This window comes from Anolis sagrei, chromosome 2 (genome assembly GCF_037176765.1).
Source record: "Anolis sagrei isolate rAnoSag1 chromosome 2, rAnoSag1.mat, whole genome shotgun sequence".
Lineage (NCBI taxonomy): Eukaryota > Metazoa > Chordata > Lepidosauria > Squamata > Dactyloidae > Anolis > Anolis sagrei.
Window position 1 is genome coordinate 136897570 of NC_090022.1, and position 14094 is coordinate 136911663.

Below are 14094 nucleotides of genomic sequence, written 5' to 3' on the forward strand. Positions count from 1 at the left end.
AAATGTTGGAAATTTTTAATAATCAACTAAAAAGAAAACATGGAAGATTACTATAATATATGATACAGAGGAAACCATCTGTGTGCAGGGATTGAAGGAACCAGTTATCTCAATGGAAGAAGAATGGCTAGTGAAGATCTGCAAATTAGTTGAGATGGACAAACCGACTACACTGATCAAAGAGAAATTGAATTGTTTCTAAGTACAGTGTGTTTATATGTTGTTATCTAAAGAGAGTGGGATATTAAAGGGTAAAAATCAACAGACAAGGCGGGTGAGATTCAACGAAAAGTTGTAGTAGTTATGTGTTTAGTATGGGTTAGGTTAATGTATCTGTCTTACATTTAGTTTTGTAAGACATCAGGGTTTTAGTATTATATATTAAGAACATCTTTCTTGATATTGTTTTTTGTTTTATTTACTTCTGAAAAAAATATTACCTTAAAAAGAAATCATTTATAGCAGAAGTGGTCAGCTGTTGGTCTTTTTTTTCTCCTGTAACTAATATAGTCTTTAGCTATTCCATTCTTTCTGGTAGATTTAGTGAAGCAGTAAAGAGGAGATACGAGATTTGTTCACAAGAGCATCAAACATTTTCTCAGTCTCATATTATATATTTTTTTAAACTTGATGGATTCTAAATAATGCAATTCTGACTCTAAGCTTAGATTTTGTTCCTTGCAGGTTGCAGACATGTGGCTCTACCTGGCTGTCCTCGTAGGGTTTTACTTCCTCTGCCAATGGTACCGGGAAAGACAGACTGTGGAGAAACTGACAGAAAAATATGTCTTCATCACTGGCTGTGACTCTGGCTTTGGGAACCAGCTTGTCAGGCAGCTGGATACCTGGGGCATGCGAGTATTGGCAGCTTGTCTCACCCAGAAAGGGGCAGAAGAGCTAGACAGGATCTCCTCAGAAAGGCTGAAAACCATCATTTTGGATATCACCCAAATGGAAAGTGTGGAAGCAGCAACTGAGTTGGTGAAAGAACAAGTAGAGGGCAAAGGTATAGTACAAATACCGTTTCTACATTCCAGATATTGGCCCTTCCACACAGCCCTATATCCCAGAATATCAAGGCAAAAAATCCCACATTGGATTAAGAAAATCCCACATTGGATTAAAATAACCCAGTTCAAAGCAGACATTGTGGGATTTTCTGCTCTGATATTCTGGGGTATAGAGCTGTGTGGAAGAGCCCTCAATGGAAATTGCTCACAATGTTTTGAGAACCAGTCATGAGGTTGTGAGACTATATGTTTATGATGATGTGGTCTGGATAAAGTTTCAACATGTTAACCTGTCATGATCTCATGATCTCAATAGTAATGTTTGAAACTATGTGACAAATACAACAACATGTAATACTTTGGGTGACACCATTGCCAATATGTGCCATATGTTGTTGCTGGCTGATTCCAAAGTGCTCTTTAGATGTCTTCTAACCTTGTCACTTTCGAGATCCTTACATATCCCACAATCCCACTGCTGACTGGAGATGGAGGATTTGGAAACCAAAACAGTTGGGAAAGGTTTTCTTAAATCAAAAATGGGAATTTTGCTTAAGTGAATGCTAAATGAAGAAATGGACAATATTTCCCTTTTTTTAAAAAAATCGTTCATTGTTTTAAATCCTACAATTTTAAATGTTTCAGAGATCAAATGAAAGTGTTAATCATCTCCCAGTCTTTTAAAATCTCTCAGAGAGAGTTTTCATACAGTCCAGACAATTCATTTTAGTCCAAATAGATGTATGTGCTGTTGGACATGATCTCTGCAGGAAATGAATCTGTAGCATTCATATTTGAGTGGGGGAGGGGGCTTACAATGTCTGTGGCTTTCCTACTTTCACAAGCATCCTGGGTCACTAACCCCCATGAATGTGGGGACTCAAGTTATCTGTTATCCATGTATGGTTTTTATATGTATCTGCTATAGAAGGTCTTTAAAATGTTTGCAAATTGCAATTCATTGGACTTCTTAGCTGAAAAAAGACTTTTTAAGCTACCTATAAGTGCTAACTTTATAAACAATACAAGGTTGCATGTATCAGGTTACTGGGCTTGGTATTCAGTGGATTCCTAAATGAAATAGATCTCCATAGATCTTCTCTATGGGGAGCCATAATAGAAATGCCTGAGGAGAAGGCATACTTAAACATGCCCCGTGTTTTTCTCTGGGGCTTGGTGAACAATGCAGGAATTGGGAGCCCAATGGCCCCCAATGAGTGGCTGACCAAGGCTGACTTTATGAAGGTGCTGGAGGTCAACCTTCTTGGAACGATCGACGTGACTCTGCACATGCTGCCCTTAGTGAGAAAAGCCCAAGGAAGGGTAGTCAATGTGACCAGCATTGCTGGAAGGCTACAGTCCTTGAAAATTTGCCTTGGAGGCATTCTCTGATAGTCTCAGGTAATTACACAATTCATTTCGATATTTGGAGTTGAGGATTAGGGCTAGACAGAATATGTGACAGCCATTGTGTTTTTAGATTACCTTTGGTGCAAATCAGTCTAGAATCTGAGAACAATTTGTGAATGGGAATTATGTAACATGTAGCAATCAAAGCCCCACCCACCCCCCACCCCTGCAAAGAAAATTCCAAAGAAAAATTGGAAAAAATCTGTAACTTTCCTGAGTTGGGGGGGGGGGTGGGGCTCTAGCTCAGGAGAGGCTATTCATTCCTTATTTGTTCCAATTTCATTCTAGGCATGAATTACATCCATTTGGTGTCAAAGTGAGCATCATTGAGCCAGGTGGCTTTAAGACGGGAATTGGTAAAAATATAGTTCAGCACCCCAGAATCTGATGAAGCAGATTGCCTGATGAGGTCAAAGAAATCTATGGAGAGAAGTACATAGAAGATTGTAAGTTGTTTGTTTGATTGTGGTTTGTTTGTTAGTTGGTATGTCCGTTTCTTTGTTTTCTGTTTTCTGGGAGGCGTGGAGAGACAGAGTGCTAATAACTGGGACTGATAGAGTGAAACTAGGAGGACTGCTGTTGCTCAATAGTCCCACCTTTAAAAACACTGCCAAATATAATCTATTCTGCTGTCTAGGAACTTCTGCATATAGTTATCAAGTCATTCACACAAAACAAGTACGGCAAGAACAGCAACTTTTATCCAGTAATGGATGCCATGGAGCACGCGGTGACCTCCTGCTATCCCCTCAGGCACTATGTTGTAGGTTGGGATGCCAAATGCATCTTCATCCCGCTTTCATACTTGCCAGCCTCATTGGGGGACTATGTTACAACTCTTCATATTCCAAGACCATCTGGAGCTCTCCATTAATTGCAGATGCCTCACACAGAAATAAAATCATAGGAAATTATAGATATAAGAATGAGTTCCTATGCTCAGTTAGCATGACATTCATTTGTTTCATATACTCCTCATATACATAACCTGAAGGTAATTTTATGCACAGTATTTTGGTGCATGAAACAAAGTTTGTGTACACTGAACCATACTAAAGCTAAGGTATCTCACTCACTCTTGTGGACAATATTGGATTTTGGAATTCCAGATAAGGGATATTTAAACTGCAATCAATAGAATTATTTAGCTGAATCTGTAGTTGTAATTTTTTTCTTTTAATTAGTTGGAATTGAGGGCTCCAAGATATATTACACTTTAAATATGTCTTTCTCTGAATGCGCATTAATTTGTTTTTTAATTAAATCTGAAATGTTAAAAATCAGACAAACAAAGAATAAAAGGCCACAAGAAATTATCAGTGCATCTTAATTTTGTGTTCATTTCTTTACCAGATGGATAAAAATTGTGTCTGTTGCCTTAAACTTTTCTCTGATTATTTGGCAACGATGAGAAAGCTGCTATATTAGCTGGTATATCTTCCACATCAAAAACATAAAATATCAGAAGAATACCACCGCTTGTACAAGGCCCACTAGCAGGAATATGTAGAAAGACTTTTTTCCACACATGTACTGTCTTTCAGGTCCCATTCTTATTGTCTTTAAGAAGAATGTAAAGAGCATCCTGTTCCACTCCAGAACAGGAATAACCCTCTGACTTCAAAACACCACACGTTGAGTAGGAAAACAATCCTTTTTATTGAAGATAAGTAAAAGCAGCAAGTTAAAAAAACACTTTAAGAGAATAGATAAATCCAATTAGGTAGGAAGATAAGCAGAAACAAAGTATTCCAAGGTAGGGTTCAGCAAAGTTCAAAACACAGTCCAGACTTCTCTAATAAAATCCAAGAATCGGGAAAGCATTGATCTGAAGCATGAATATATAATCCCAAGAGACAAAGAGTCAAACCATAAACAAGAAATCCTTAAACATTAATCTTCCAAGCAAGGCTTCCATAAGACAAGAGCAAGAACTTAGCAGGATTCTGAAACGATGCTTCATCTGACTATATTTTCCATGTTTGGAACTTTATGTCTCCTCATTAAGACTCATTAAGGCAGAAATTTGTTTTGTTTTCCCTGAATGCCTCTCATCCTTATCTGGGACCAATTCAGGGAGTAAACTATCAACCCTATATCCTGTAGGAACATTCTCATGGGAAACTACACTATGAACCGGTGTCTCTATGTCATTCTCTGCATTAATATTATTGACCAAACCAATGCCATCCTGACCCTCAGTGACATCATTCCCCACATCTAAAGCACCTTGATCTTGAAACACAATCACAGGCTGAACTCCAACACTATTCTCCCCCAAGCCCCCCCCCCCCCCCATTTGCCCTCCCCATGGCTGGGGCTTAGATAGGTAAGCCCAATGGAACTGGGCAACCAAATCAGGAGCATACAAATAGCTAGCATCCACCCACAAGCGTTCCTCTGGCCCAAACCCAGTCCAGTTCACCACATATTGTAGTCTCTGACAATATCGGGAATCCAAAATGTCCTCCGCTTCTAACTCTTCCTCGCCATCCCGCAGTACTGGAGGAGGTGGCAATTCCTTACCTGCATCTGGGCATACCCCGTTTGCCAGTCGCAGCAAAAAGACTGATGAAACACGGGATGAATACACAACTTCCCCTGGGAAGTTGCAATTTGAATGTCACTGGGTTGATTTGAGTCACCACAAGATAAGGTCCCACAAACCGACCATCTAACTTCCAGCAAGGTCTCTGGAGGGGAAGATATTTAGTGGATAACCAGATCCGGTTGCCCACTCGAATCTCCAGCCCCTCTTGCCAGTGTTGGTCAGCGACACATTTGTATTCCAATTTGGCTTGCTCCAACTGAGCCTTGAGGACTTCCTGTACAGCCGTCAGCTCCTGTAGCCAGTCTTCCGCCATGGACACGTTCCCCAACTCAACCACCACTGGGTAGAAACTAGGATGAAACCCATAATTTGCAAAGAAATGAGCTTTTTTGGTGGAACTCTGTGTTGAATTGTTAAATGAGAATTCTGCCAGGGAGAGCAGGGGCGACTAGTTATCCTGTTGGTTGAAGGGAGTTTTTCCTCTCAAGCACTGTGTGATAGAACCTGCCCACTTGGCAGAGTCTGGAATAAACTTCCGATAGTAGTTGGCAAATCCGATGAACCTCTGAATGTCCTTCTTACTGGCGGGAGTTTTCCACTCTACCACTGCATCTACCTTGGCAGGGTCCATGGCAATGCCCCAAGGTGAAATGCGGCAGCCCAAAAAATCCACTTCGGCTAGGTCAAAAGCACACTTTTTCAACTTAGCATACAGTCCATGGTCCCGCAAGCGCTACAGCACCACAGGTACATGCTGGTTATGCAGTTGCTGATTTGGAGAAAAAATAAGAAAATCGTCCAAATAGACCACCAGAAACTGGTCCAAAAAGTCACGGAAGACATTGTTCACAAAGTGCGGGAATGTGGTGGGGGTGTTACAGAACCCAAAGGGCATAATGAGGTATTCGAAAGCCCCAAAATGCATCTGAAAGGCAGTCTTCCACTCGTCATCCTCCTGGATGTGGACCAAGTTGTAAGCTCCACGGAGTTGTAAGCTCCATGGATGTCTAGACCTGAGAACTGTGCAATCTCTCCAACAACTCGGGGATGAGCGGGAGCGAGTAGCGGTTCCGGATCATGATGCTGTTCAGAACCCGATAGTCATTACACAACTGCAACTCACCCAACTTCTTCTTGACAAACAAAATTGGAGCACCCGCAGGCGTCTGTGAGGGCTGGATGAATCCCTTGTGCAAATTTGTATTCAAAAACTCCCAGAGAGCAACCAACTCTGGTTCCGAGAGGCCCTCCAAGGGATTGGAGCACCTGGCACCAAGTCAATCACGCAGTCATAGGGTTGATGAGGCAGCAGTTTCTCCACCTCCTCCTCATTGAAAACGTCCAAAAAATCAGAGTATTTCTTAGGCAAGGTAACAAGGGTCTCCACTTCCTGGGCATGACAGACTTCAGCCACCAAGCAATTCTGGTGACAATATTCCAAAGTAAATTGTAGTTCCCGGCGTCCCCACCAAATGTGAGGGTCGTGCAACGTCAGCCACATAACCCCCAACATGATGGGGAAATGGTGAACCTTGGCCACCAAAAAAGAAATGTCCTCCAAATGTTCCCGGACCCACATCCTAGTAGGCACTGTCCATTGGCTTACCGGCCCCGATTTCAAAGGCCAGCCATCAATGGTCTGCACCACCCTTGGGTCTTTTAAGTCCCAATACTCCAAATGCAAGGAATCCGCATACTCCTGGTCAATGAAGTTGTTGGTCGCACCCAAGTCCACCATGGCATGGACCAACACTTGTCCCTTATTGGCAGACCACAGGGTGACTAACAGCAGGAACAACATTCCAGTCTGAAGCTCTGAGGGGTGGGCAGCGACTGAACCAGCAAGTCTTTCTAGGCTCAGTTGAACCCTTCCCCCCGCTGGCTTGTTGGTCCCTTCTCCCACGCCCAGAAACTCCACTGCCACCGAAGCCACCCTTGGCGCTGGCCATCTTTTTGCAGGGCACTCCCAAGAATAATGTCCAGCTACATCACAATACCAGCGCAGGTTCAATTTATTTATTTATTTATTTATTTGGTGCATTTGTTAACCGCCATTCTCAGCCCTAGGGCGACTCATGGCAGTGTACAAACATATAAAAAGGCAATTTACGAAAAGGCAATTACAAACAACATATTAGCAATACAACAATTATAAAGTTACACTAAATAATCCGCTTCGTCTCTTAGTAGAATCATAACCAATCTCGTATTCCTTGTTCCATTCCAGTCATCTTTACCACATTATTATAGCACTTAATTAAATGCCTCCTCGAACAGCCACGTCTTAAGGCTTTTTCGGAAGGACATAAGGGAGGGCGCCTGTCTGATGTCTGCAGGGAGAGTGTTCCACAGCCGGGGGGCCACCACCGAGAAGGCCCTCTCTCTCGTCCCCGCCAGGCGTGCCTGTGAGGCAGGCGGGATCGAGAGAAGGGCCTCCCCAGACGATCTCAAGGTCCTCGTGGGCTCGTAGGCCAAGATGCGGTCCGAAAGGTATTTTGGGCCGGAACCGTTTAGGGCTTTGTAGGCCAAAACCAGCACCTTAAATTGGGCCCGGTAGCAAATCGGCAGCCAGTGGAGCTGGGACAACAAGGGCGTTGTGTGCTCCCTGCATCCCGCTCCAGTTAATAACATGGCTGCCGCGCGCTGAACCAGCTGAAGCTTCCGGGCCGTCTTCAAGGGCAGCCCCACGTAGAGAGCGTTGCAGTAGTCAAGGCGGGATGTGACCAGAGCGTGTACAACCGTGGCCAAGTCAGACTTCCCGAGATACGGGCGCAGCTGGCGCACGAGCCTGAGCTGTGCAAATGCTCCCCTGGTCACCGCTGAAACCTGGGGATCCAGGCTCAACGATGAGTCCAGGGTCACACCCAAGCTCCGAACCTGCACCTTCAAGGGGAGTGCGACCCCATCCAGCACAGGCTGTAACCCTATACCCCGTTCGGCCTTGCGACTGACCAGGAGTACCTCTGTCTTGTCTGGATTTAGTTTCAGTTTGTTCGCCCTCATCCAGACCGTTACAGCGGCCAGGCACCAGTTCAGGACCTCGACAGCCTCCTTAGTAGCAGGTGGAAAGGAGTGACAGAGTTGGACATCATCTGCGTACAGATGACACCGCACCCCGAAACTCCGGATGATCTCACCCAGCGGCTTCATGTAGATATTAAACAGCATAGGGGACAGTATGGAACCCTGTGGAACCCCACAAGTCAAAGGTCGTGGTGTAGCACAGGAGTCCCCCAATAACACCTTCTGGGTACGGCCCTCCAGGAATGACTGGAGCCACCGCAAAGCAGTGCCCCCAAGGCCCATTTCCGCAAGGCGCCCCAGAAGGATACCGTGGGCGACAGTATCGAAGGCCGCTGAGAGGTCCAGGAGCACCAACAGGGACACACTCCCCCTGTCTAGCTCCCGGCACAGATCATCCACTAAGGCGACCAAGACCGTCTCGGTACCATGTCCCGGTCTGAAACCAGACTGTGCCGAATCCAGATAATCCGTGTCTCTCAAGAATACCTGGAGTTGTGAGGCCACCACGCTTTCCATGACTTTGCCCAAAAAGGGGAGATTGGAAACAGGCCGAAAGTTGTCCAATTTAGTGGGGTCCAATGATGGTTTCTTCAACAGCGGCTTTATAATAGCCTGTTTTAGGCTCGCTGGAATCTTGCCTTCCCGAAGGGAGGCATTCACCACCACCGTTACCCACTCAGCCAATCCCCCTCTGGCCTCCTTCAGAAGCCAGGATGGGCAGGGGTCTAGGATGGACGTGGTGGGCCTCATTCCTCCAAGTATCTTGTCCACATCCTCAGGTTTCACAAACTGAAAAGAATCCATCAAAATAGGACAAGCAGGTGCTCTTGTTACATCCTCAGAGACTGCATTTAACGCGGCGTCCAGCCCAGAACGGATCAAGGCGACTTTGTCTGCGAAGAACCGAGCAAATGCTTCACAGCGCGTGACCGAATTGTCAGGGCTCCCGCCTGAGGTGGCGGGAGTTAAAAGACCTCTGACAATCCGAAACAACTCCGCCGGACGGTTCTTTGCAGACGCAATAGTGGCCGCAAAGAAAGATTTCTTTGCGGCCTTTATTGCCGCGGCATATGCCCTAAGGAAGGACACAAACCGTGCTCGATTTGACTCGCTCGGATCCGAACGCCACACGCTCTCTAGTTCCCTCTTCCTTCGCTTCATCACTGCCAGCTCCTCAGTAAACCAAGGAGCTGGTTTAGCTCGGCTACTTGAGAGGGGACGTTCCGGAGCGATCATGTCAATTGCCCTGGCCATCTCCCCATTCCAGAGAGCGACCAAGGCCTCGACATGGTCACCTACCGAGGTGGTGGGAAAATCCCCAAGAGCCGTCAGGAATCCATTCGGATCCATCAGCCTCCTGGGGCGGACCATCTTAATGGGTCCTCCACCTTTGCAGAGGTTAGGGGGCGCAGTGAGCCTAAATCTGATCAGGAAGTGGTCAGTCCATGGCAACGGAGAGATGGACAACTCCTCCACACCGCCACCCTGTTCCCATCCCTGGCAGAAAACCAAGTCCAATGTGTGTCCAGCACAGTGAGTGGGGCCAGATATTTGTTGGGACAGCCCCATGGTTGCCATGGCAGACATGAAGTCCTGAGCCGCACCTGTGAGGGTCGCCTCGGCATGGATATTGAAGTCTCCCAGCACAAGAAGCTGTTGAGACTCCAACGCCAGGCTCGAGACCGGGGGTGGTCTCGAGCCTGGCGTTGGAGTCTCAACAGCTTCTTGTAGGGAGACTGTAGTGCAGCGAGGGAGACTCAGGTAGGGAGACTGTAGTGCAGCGAGGTGGACGGTACACTAGCAGAATCCCTATTCTGTCCCGGTCACCCACCCTCAGGTGGGTGACCGGGTGATTCGAAATTTGTGGTCTGCGGGATGGGGCACCTGGTCAGATGGATGGAATCTCTATAGACCACTGCGACCCCGCCTCCCCGACCTCCGGATCTCGGTTGGTGCTGCACGGAGAAGCCTGGAGGACAAAGCTGGGTCAGATTTACTCCTCTAGCTTCATCCAGCCAGGTCTCCGTGATGCACGCCAGATCTGCCCGCTCATCCAGGATTAAGTCCTGGATAAAGGTCGTTTTTCCGTTGACAGATCTGGCGTTCAGCAGCACCACATTCAATCCGGAGGGCCCGCCAGCCTGGTTACACCAATTTACCCTAGGAGACCAGTTTGGGGTTGTTAATGTAGATAAACGGTCCGAATTAAGCCGAATTTGAGGTCTCCTTTTTCCGCATCTCCTCCTTCCCACCACGACCTCTATGGGGGCCCCTCGGCTAGTGGAACACCTCCCCTCCTCTGTGCCGCAGTCCATGACCAAGGTCTTAGTCTCTGTTGTTTGGATTGTTGGCGTTTTTTCTTGCCAATTGCCTTGATTTTCTTTATCCCCCCTCCCCTCCTCATTGTTCTTCACGGGCTCCAGCCCACTTCCTCCCACCAGGTTCAACCGCTGGTGCCTTCTCTGTTGCATCAATCCTGGGGCATACATGTCCCAACTGCATTGGTTCCTCCTCATCCCCGCGAGCAGCAGGTGGAACAGCACGTGGGTCCCCGTGCCTGGTATATTCCTAGCCTTAGGGGCTGCATGCTCTGTAACCCCACAGTCCCACTCGCGCCGTGCATGGAGGTTTCCATCCAGCCGCAAACACAGTGTAATTAATCCATCCAAGGAAGCAGGAAGTTCAGTACAAAGAACTTCCTCTTGCAGCTCTGGATTCAAGCCTTCCAAAAACTGTCCATGCAAAGCCACATCATTTAGCCCACTTATGGAGCTAGCACTTTAAAATCAGCAATATATTGAGCCAAAGAGCTGTCCCATTGCAACAGTCAGCGCAGTTTGTGATCAGCCAACTCCTGGGTCACTGGGCTCCCCCAGGTGGTTTGAATATAATCCAAAAAAGCCTGGCCTGTATTCACTTCAGCAGCCTTGGCATTAATCAACTCAGTAGTAGATCATAGCTACCTTGAGTTCCTCAGTAAAACTCAGTAGAACTCAAGGTAGTTGTCCCTCCAAGTAGTCAAATATGGCAGGCATTGCCCTTGGAAGATCTGGACAGCGGCTGCCTCCCCCGAGAACTTGGCAGGAAAACCAGAAATGGGTGCCAGCCAACTTGAGCTCGCAAAGCCTCTAGCTCCCATTGTTGTGCAGCAAATTGGTTCTGTAAGAATTGATACTGAGCAGAGGTGATGTGAATGGGCTGCTCACCTGTCAGTACTCCAGGTCCACCTTCCTGCAACATTCTGGTGCTTTAAAAAACATCCTGGTGTTTTAAAAATTCAGAGGGAGTTGAGGAGATGAGGTATACTGTTGCACTCCAGAACAGGAATAACCCTCTTACTTCAAAACACCACACGTTGAGTAGGAAAACAATCATTTTTAATTGAAATTAAGTAAAAGCAGCAAGTTAAAAAAACATTTTAAGAGAATAGATAATTCCAATTAGATAGGAAGATAAGCAGGAACAAAGTATTCCAAATCCCTCAACATGAATCTTCTAAGCAAGGCTTCCATAAGACAAGAGCAAGAACTTAGCAGGACTCTGAATCAATGCTTCATCTGACTATATTTCCCATGGTTGGAACTTTATATCCCCTCATTAAGACTCAGAAATTGGTTTTGTTTCCCTGAATGCCTCTCATCCTTATCTGTTGGAGCCTGGCCAAACGGCAAATGTCATTCGATTTGAACAATATGTTTGTTTATTGATCCGCCCTGGAGAGGGGTACAATCAGAAAGTAATGTGGTGTGGCAATCGATAATGGGTTTAATATATGCAATATATGCATATATTATATGCAATAGATCAGGGGTGGGAAATGTCAGGAGGTGTGGATTATGGCAAATAGAAATTTTAACCATCTATGCGATTGGAAACAAATCATGGGCTGAAAATCTCGTTATGAACTGCAACATGGAAGAGGGAGGGTGTCCCGACAGCCGAGGGGCCCCCATAGTCACCATAATGGGGAGGGGGAGACGCAGGAAAGGGAGACCGCTAATTCGGCCTAGGGACTCTGGTAATTTAGTAACCATAAATCGGTCTCCTGACATGATAAGTCGGTGTACCCAGGTTGGCGGTCCCTCCGGTCTGAAGGTGGTGCTTTTGAACGCCAGATCTGTCAACGGAAAAACAACTTTCATCTAGGATCTGATTCTGGATGAACGGGCAGATCTGGCGTGCATCACGGAGACCTGGCTGGATGAAGCGGGAGGTGTAAATTTAACCCAGCTTTGTCCACCAGGGTTCTCCGTGCAGCACCAACCAAGGCCCGGAGGGCGGGGAGGCGGGGTTGCAGTGGTCTATAGAAATACCATCCCTCTGACCAGGAGCCCCATCCCACAGTCAACCAATTATGAATGTGTCCACCTGAGGGTGGGTGACCGGGACAGAATAGGGATTCTGCTAGTGTACCGCCCACCTCGCTGCACTACAGTCTCCCTACCTGAGCTAGCAGGGGTGGTCTCGAGCTTGGCATTGGAGTCCCAACGGCTCCTTGTGCTGGGGGACTTCAATGTTCACGCCGAGGCTACCCTAGTAGGAGCGGCTCAGGACTTCATGTCTTCCATGGCAACCATGGGGCTGTCCCAATGGGTATCTGGCCCCACTCACAGTGCTGGACACACGTTGGACTTGGTTTTCTGTCAGGGATGGGAGCATGGTGGCGGTATTGAGGAGTTGTCTATCTCTCCGTTGCCATGGACCGACCATCACCTGGTCAGATTTAGGCTCACTGCAGCCCCTAACCTCTGCAGGGGTGGGGGACCCATTAAGTTGGTCCGCCCCAGGAGGCTTATGGATCCGGATGGATTCCTGATGGCTCTTGGGGAGTTTCCCGCCACCTCGGTTGGTGATCCTGCCGATGCCCTGGTCACTCTCTGGAACGGGGAGATGACTAAGGCAATAGACACGATTGCTCCAGAACGTCCCCTCTCAAGTAGCCGAGCTAAACCAGCCCCTTGGTTCACCGAGGATCTGGCAGCAATGAAGCGAAGGAAGAGGGAACTAGAGAGTGTGTGGCGTTCGGATCCGAGCGAGCCAAATCGAACACGGTTTGTGTCCTTTTTAAGGGCATATGCCGCGGCAATAAAGGCCGCAAAGAAATCTTTCTTTGCGGCCACTATTGCGTCTGCGAAGAACCGTCCGGCGTAGCTATTCCGAGTTGTCAGAGGCCTTTTAAACCCCACCACTCAGGATGGGAGCCCTGACAACTCGGTAGCCCACTGTGAAGCTTTTGCTCGGTTCTTCGCGGACAAAGTCGCTTTGATTCGTTCTGGGCTGGATGCCATATTAACGGCAGTCTCTGAGGATGTAGCTGGAGCATCTGCTTGCCCGGTTTTGATGGATTCATTTCAATTGGTGAAACCTAAGGATGTGGACAAGATACTGGGAGGGATGAGGCCTACCACATGCATCCTAGACCCCTGTCCATCCTGGCTTTTAAAGCAAGCCAGAGGGGGATTGGCCGAGTGGGTAACGGTGGTGGTTAATACCTCCCTTCGGGAAGGCAACATTCCAACGAGCTTAAAACAAGCTGTAATAAAACCGCTGTTGAAAAAACCATCACTGGACCCCACTCAATTCGACAACTTTCGGCCAGTTTCCAATCTCCCCTTTTTGGGCAAAGTCCTGGAACGTGTGGTGGCCTCACAACTCCAAGTATTCTTGGACGACACGGATTATCTGGATCCGGCGCAGTCTGGCTTTAGGCCAGGACATGGAACCGAGACAGCCTTGGTCGCCTTAGTGGATGATCTGCGCCGGGAGCTCGACAGGGGGAGCGTGTCCCTGTTGGTGCTGCTGGACCTCTCAGCGGCCTTCGATACCGTCGACCACTGTATCCTTCTGGAATGCCTCGCGGGAATGGGCCTTGGAGGAACTGTCTTACAGTGGCTCCGGTCCTTCCTAGAGGGTCGATCTCAGAAGGTGTTATTGGGAGACACCTGTTCTACCTCACAACCATTGTCTTGTGGGGTTCCTCAGGGTTCCATCTTGTCTCCTATGTTGTTTAACATCTACATGAAGCCGTTGGGTGAGATCATCCGGAGTTTCGGGGTACGGTGTCATCTGTACGCAGATGATGTCCAACTCTGTCACTCC

The 14094-nt window shown here is 47.3% G+C and overlaps 1 pseudogene; it reads left to right on the forward strand.

Moving 5' to 3' along the window:
- The first annotated feature begins 693 nt into the window (after nucleotides 1-693).
- LOC137096407 (retinol dehydrogenase 7-like) lies at nucleotides 694-3327 on the forward strand (annotated as a pseudogene).
- Nucleotides 3328-14094: the final 10767 nt, after the last annotated feature.